This window comes from Sinocyclocheilus anshuiensis, unplaced genomic scaffold (assembly GCF_001515605.1).
Source record: "Sinocyclocheilus anshuiensis isolate Anshui unplaced genomic scaffold, SAMN03320099.WGS_v1.1 scaffold2565, whole genome shotgun sequence".
Classification (NCBI taxonomy): domain Eukaryota; kingdom Metazoa; phylum Chordata; class Actinopteri; order Cypriniformes; family Cyprinidae; genus Sinocyclocheilus; species Sinocyclocheilus anshuiensis.
The window spans coordinates 1-6,992 of NW_015544276.1; positions in this window are offsets into that span (position 1 = coordinate 1).

The window sequence follows — 6,992 nt, forward strand, 5'->3', positions numbered from 1 at the left end:
GGAAAGGTCACAAAGGTCAAAGCCATCAATCATTTTTGACATATGCTGTCGGGTATCACTACTCTTGCCTACCACTGAATTAGGGTAACACAGGAAAATAGGGTTAACACCCTGTGAACATACACTACTGTTTGGAACAACAAGAAGCTCCGATGTCGTTGTCAAACCTGAATAGGTTTATTATAATAGGACCCCTGTATTGAGTCATGAGTCATATTGTGCATTCAGGTACTGAACTGTTTTGTAACACTCTTTGTTGGAGGATTGTATCAGTAATATCAGACTTTGTTGAATCTGACTGCAGACAGTGAAAAGGAGGGGATTTAAAAGAATGATGGATACATGAGGGTGGTCTGAGCTGCTTTGTGCACTGATTTCACTGGATTTCAGTGTTTCCAGCACTTTATAATGGCTTGGATATTGATTATGTTAAAACTGTGCTGTTGGAATTCTTTAGCAGAATAAACAGACACACAACCAAATAACATTTAGTCATGATATTCCATATGTGACAAAAAAAAAGTGTTCACTGCTTTGTGCGATACACTTGTCTATGTCTACTGTTGTTACCTCTGTTATATTTATCATCCTCCCTGTCTTGTATTCAGCTCAGTTTTGTGCTTTAGAAGTTACTGCTCTCAGTGAACGTTCTTCAACGCATTGTACAGGTATCCAGGTAAACAAACAGAATGTTTAGATTTATCAATAATGAGTTTTTTTTTTGTTTAGATGGATTTTCTTTCTATTCTATAAGTATGAATACGAGAAAGATAGTGAGTAAACTCATTACTGAAATAAATACAGTAACTTAAACAAAATTGTGCTTCCAAACCTAATAAAAAATGAATGCTTCCAGTTTAATATACTGCCTTCTATTCGTTTGAACATTAAAAAAAATGTAAAAGTAAACAAAATACAAAGGCAAACAAAAACAGAGAAAAGCATTACTATTTTCTGTATGTGCATCATTAAACTGGACTTTTAACTATTGAGTTTAACTGGAAAAGACATGTGTTATGTGCATTGATCTCATGCTCTCACTTATAAATTTAGATTTAGATTATTATGAAACACTGAAAGAAAAAAATACAGTAACACTTTACAGTAAGTTCCCATTAATGCATTAAAAATGAGTACATAATTAATTAGTAATGAATACATCTGTTCATTGTTAGCTCATGGTAGCTCACCTTCCATTTAATAATATTAATAGAAAGAATTTTTGATAATGTTTTAGTAAATGTTAAAATTAACAATGATTAATACATTTTTATAAGTATTTATCATTGATAGTTCATGTTAAAAACTAATGTTTTTAACTAATGTTAACAAATGCGATGTTATTGTAACGTGTTACCAAAACCATTTCATCCTTTCCTTGAAATTGTAGACTCACTCGTTTTTACATTAAATGTAATATTATCACATGTACAAAATGCCAGTAAATAAGCATTAGAAAAGTGTATAGGCAACTACTGTGGGCATTTATTAAATATCACACACACACAGAATAAATAATCCAAACTAACAGAATAGAACAGAAAGAGAGGCAGAAAATCGATCCGTATAAATGAGCGAACAAAGATTAGTCACACTGTACTATCAACTGATCAATAAACAGTCACATACTGCAAAACAAGTGATTCAGAAACTGAGCTGTAAACACTGCCAAGAAATACCAAACACTTCAACTCTTCAAACATCTCTCCTCTATTACATGATAAGAAACAATCAAATACTGATTTTTGTTAGTTTGTGCATTAATGTGTAAATTTGTCACCTCTAAAATATGACATTTGTCTGTAGTCCAGGCCGTTCATGTCCATAAACACGTCTGCTGTAGTTTAATAACCACATGATTTAACTGGAAATTAAGACAACAAAATCACATCAAATATAAATATTAAAATGGCACAAAAATTATTTTGTAATTTTAAAAGCATCATGCAGCAGACAGTGTAACGTGTGCAGAAAACATTTCATAAGTGCTGATATCGGTGCATAGAAATCCATGCAAACACATTTCAGGTGTATAAAGTGCACAAACACACCAGACCAAGACAGCAGTGCAATTTAGCATTAAGAGACAGTAAGAGAAACACACACACACACACACTCTCAGGTTTCTCTGGCCTTCAGTAGGGGATCTGGTTCTGATAGTACTGGATCATGTCATACGTTTTGCTCCTGGAACAAATGAAAAACATTTCATGCCATCTTATTTATATTACAAGAAGTTTTTTCTACTGAAACATGTCGGGGAAATGACATGCATTAATGTGTGTGAGAGACACTGACCTGCTGCTCAGGAAGCAGTTCTGAATGACTTTGATGATAAAAGCTGCTGCCTGCTGCTTCCTCACTCCAGGGTTAAAACGCTGCCTACAACACACATGATTCACTTCATATCAACAAACTACAAGCTATCCATTAATTAATTCTGTTTATCTATCTATCTTTGTTTATCTATCCATCAGCATACTTGTACTATGCTAAAAATGTCTGAAGCCTTATATTACTAGCACTTTTCATGTTTATTTGCCTCTATATGATGAATTGCTTGTGTTCCTTGTTTGTAAGTTGCTTTGGATAAAAGTATCTGCTAAATGAATAAATGTAAATGTAAATTAAAACATATCTATTAGGGCTGGGCAAGTTAACGCATTATTAGTGTGTTAACGCATTAATTAATTAACGCTGACAATTATTTTATCGCGCATTAACGCAGATTATTATTATTATTATGAAAGTCCGTTGCTCACTGGCTCTGAATACACAAACAGACAAACCATGGGTCACAAGAGGGGTGGAATGTTGATCAGTACTGGTTTGGGATGGGCGTCATCATGCGTCTCAACCAATGAGAGCATTTGGGGTGGGCCTAACACCGGACGCGAGCGGTGCGACGCAACAAAATACTACATAATCCATTATAATCAGTGATGCTGTCTACACTGGTTGAGGCGCAATGCGACAAAATACTACAGAACCCATTATAATGAGTGATGCTGTCTACACTGGATGCGGCGCGACACGACAAATCCCCAACAGTAAACTGCTGCCTCGTTCTATCTATAACATACTGACACTAAATTCAAATGATTTGCAACTGTCGCTTTGTCGCGTCCAGAGTAGACAGACTTTAGCTGTTGCGCATGGCGTGACAACTATCGTATCCGGTGTAGACACTGCAACCCCTTATTTACACTGCACGCATTTGCACGGCTCCGACGAGGTTTTGTTCCGTCCTCCACACGGTGCCAACTCACACCAGGAGCATTTCAGAAGCAAAGCGACAGGATTTGCGAGACCATATGATTTGCCTGTCCGATGTTGTTTATCTTGATCATTTGTGTTCTAACATAGCTAAGTTGTCTAAATGTTTGTTTTGTCTGGTTTAATTGTTTATAGTTGTATTTATTGTTATGTCCTACTTTGTTGTGCTGTAGACTACAAAGTTAATACATTTAAAAGTCCAGTTATGAAAGACAAGGATAAAAGATTTGTAGCGGTGTATAGTCATCTAAAACACATCCTCAATTATCTTGTATCTAAAAATAATACATTTTATTTATAAAGCACTTTACATTTTAAAGAAAATCTCAAAGTGCTACAAAAAAGTCATAATAAATGCAAACAATTAGAACAATAAAAGTAATTTAAACATTTTTTAAAAGGGTAGGCTTTTAGTCCCTTTTTATATCCATCAATCGTTTGTGGAACGCTCAGATGTTCACGGAGGGCATTCCACAGGCGAGGGGCAGAGGCACCGAAGGCTCGGTCCCCAGTGGTGCGGGTCTTAGGCTCCTAGGGGTGAGGAGACGATGAGTGTTTGTGGAGCGGAGGGAACGTGCTGAGATCTGTGGGGTAAGGAGTTCTTTAAGGTAAATGGGGGCATTGCCATGGATGCACTGATATGTGAGAAGGGAGACTTTGTATTCAATCTGGGCGGAAATGGGAAACCAGTGTAATGATTGAAGAATTGGTGTTGTGTGTTCGTATTTACGCACTCGCATCAGGATCCTAGCGGCACTGTTCTGTATGTGCTGGAGTTTCTGGATACTCTTGATAGGGATCCCGATGAGAAGAGCGTTGCAGTAGTCCAGTCTGGTGGAGACAAAGGCGTGGATGAGTTTCTCAGCATCAAGTAGGGTGAGTGTAGGACGAAGTCTGGCTATATTACTGAGGTGGTGAAAAGATGTGTTGCAGAGATTTTTGATGTGGGCCTCAAAGGTTAAATGAGGGTCAAACCTGACACCGAGATTGGTGACTAATGGTGATAGGGGAATGTCTTGGCCAGAGAATGTAATGCAGGTTATTGTGGATGTTCTGATCTAATGAGGGGAACCAATGAGGATGGCTTCTGAGCCGTTCAGCTGGAGAAAGTTATGATTCATCCACGCCCTTATCTCCTCCAGACAGGCAGCAAGTGTGGGTAGAGTTGTTGATAGTGATGATGATGATGAAGAATCAATATCAGTTTTCATATATAGTTGTGTTTCATTGTTTAGCAATGGAAAGAAATTCCCAAGCGACTGATGACTTTACAGAGGGGAAAGCATGTAAATAATGAATAAAATAGGTCAGAGAACTGATCCCTGTGGAACCCCGCAGGCCTTCACATGGCCACAAATTCAGATCTGTCTGTGAGGTATGACTCAAACCAGCGCAAGACGGTGTTATTAAGTCCAATTAATTGGTGTAGCCGGTTAAGATGTATACCATGATCAATGGTGTTGAACGCTGCAGAAAGGTCCAAGAGGACGAGGAGTGATGGTGAACCAGCATCAGCTGTCATCAATCAGCAGGTCATTTGTGACTCTCACTAAGGCTGTTGTGGGCGGAACGGAAGCCGGACTGAAACTTTTCAAAAATGTTATTGTATTTGAGGTGGTCCTGAAGGTAGCTGGCAACTACTTTCTCCAGAACCTTAGAGAGAAATGGCAGGTTGGATATGGGCCTGTAATTAGCAAGGGTTTGAGGATCAAGGGTGGGTTTCTTGAGTAGTGGTTGATTATGGCCGTTTTTAGGGCAGACGGTACGTGGCCAGCCTGAAGGGATTGGTTTAATATCATGGTGATAAGGGGACTGATTGGCAGAAATATTTGCTTTCACCAGAGCTGTAGGGAAGGGGTCGAGGGCACAGTTAGAGGATATCATCCCCCTGATGGTGTCCTCAACCTCATGTTGAGTGACTACTGGGAAGCAGCAGAGCAGCCTTAAAATACCAAACTGCGGGTTGGCAGTTGGGGCAGATGAGGAGGGGGGGACAGAAAGGAAGGAGCCAATTTTGGCAATTTTGGTATTAAAAAAGGTCAAAAAATCGTTGAATTGTTCTTTTGTAGCTCCTGTGAGCGGAGCAATTTGAGGTTTAAGGAGATGATTTATGGTGGAGAATAACTGTTTGGAATTTCCAGGACTATTTTGAATAATGTTTGAATAGTACTGTGACCGTACTTCTGATGGACTTCAAATAAGCTTTTCGGTGGTCCCGATAGTCCAGCTTGTACACAGTAAGTCCAGAAGCTTTATACCACCACTCAAGGGCACGTCCAGCTGCCTTCATTTTCCGCAGGTCACTTGTGAACCAGGGGGTTGAGCGGGAAAACATAACTGTCCTGGCTTTGATGGGTACATGGAGATCAAAAATGTTGTTCAATGTCTTATTGTAAAGTTCCACAGATTCAGTGACTGATGAGATATTTGCAAAATGGAGATGTTAAAGGCTCCACGTCTGTTGCTGGCCGCTAGCCACAGAGGCAATATGCAGGGCAAGAGAAGAACTCGGCACCAAAAAATCATCCGGAGAAATCAAGACCAGGATAGGTGGATCATGGAAAGCACCAAAAGGAGCTGTGAGCGCTGTGGAAACAGGCAGAGCTAGAAAAAGCCGTAGCTGGTTAGCTACACAGCTAACCGCAAGCACTTGCTACCAACCGCTACCAGCAAAGTGGAGTCATCTGAATCGGTAAGATCCGTACAACAGACCCAAATATTATTCTGATGGGTTTTACCAATTACAACATTAAGATAAAAAAAGTAGTGCCAGTAGTCTAACGTTGTAACTACTGTAGCAGTTAAAACTCGAGTCGAGAAGCGGCGAACAGACAACGCCAGCGTCCTCTCCCCAACCGCCTACTGTTTTTCCTATGTATCTATATTTCACACACCATTTCTGGCCTGTTGGCAAGGATATAGTGATGTGAAATAAGATCGGGAGTCTGCGCAGGGTGTTTATTTTGAAATTGAGAGGATTTTTTGACTTTTATTTTGTATCTACTGTGCGGCTTGGACGTGGCGTCCGTCAAAAATAGGTGAATGTTCTTAGGATCGTAACGAATGACGGCATGTATGAGTCTCCCTCAAGACGCACCATCACAAGAAGAATGCACGAGTTGTATGAAAAGGAGATTTTAATTTGATTGCATTAATGTTTACGTTGAGATTCACAAGAAAAATTTTAACTGCTAATATGTAAAGAGAATACTGCTGTAAAAAAGCACCTTATTTGTTTAAAGTGTTTAAAGTTTGCAAACCAAATGTTATTGCAATTTTGTTAATACAGCAGTACTTTTAAAATAAAAGTGTGCAATACACTACTTTTGAAAAACACAGAGGAGATTTCAGCTTCAAACACAAGACAAGAAAATGAACACAGTGGAGAATCAGCGCCATCTCGAGACTGAAACGGGAGGCGCAGAAAGAGTGTTCAGTGATGTTAGAGATGTTTCTAGTACTTTAGAATGGCTGAGACATTGGTGATCTTGTTGAAGAAGTCAAACTCGCGCTGGTAGAAATCTTTAGCTGGACCTGACAGAGAACTGATGATCTCTTCAACCAGCTGCTCCAGAAGATCACCAATGTCAGCTAGAAAACACAGAACAAATAAATACGTCATTGAAGAGCACTGGGTCGTTCACATTTAGAACAGTAACTTTTAATAATAAAGCAAGATTTATAAAATCACAGAGAATAGCAGAGTTCACAACAAT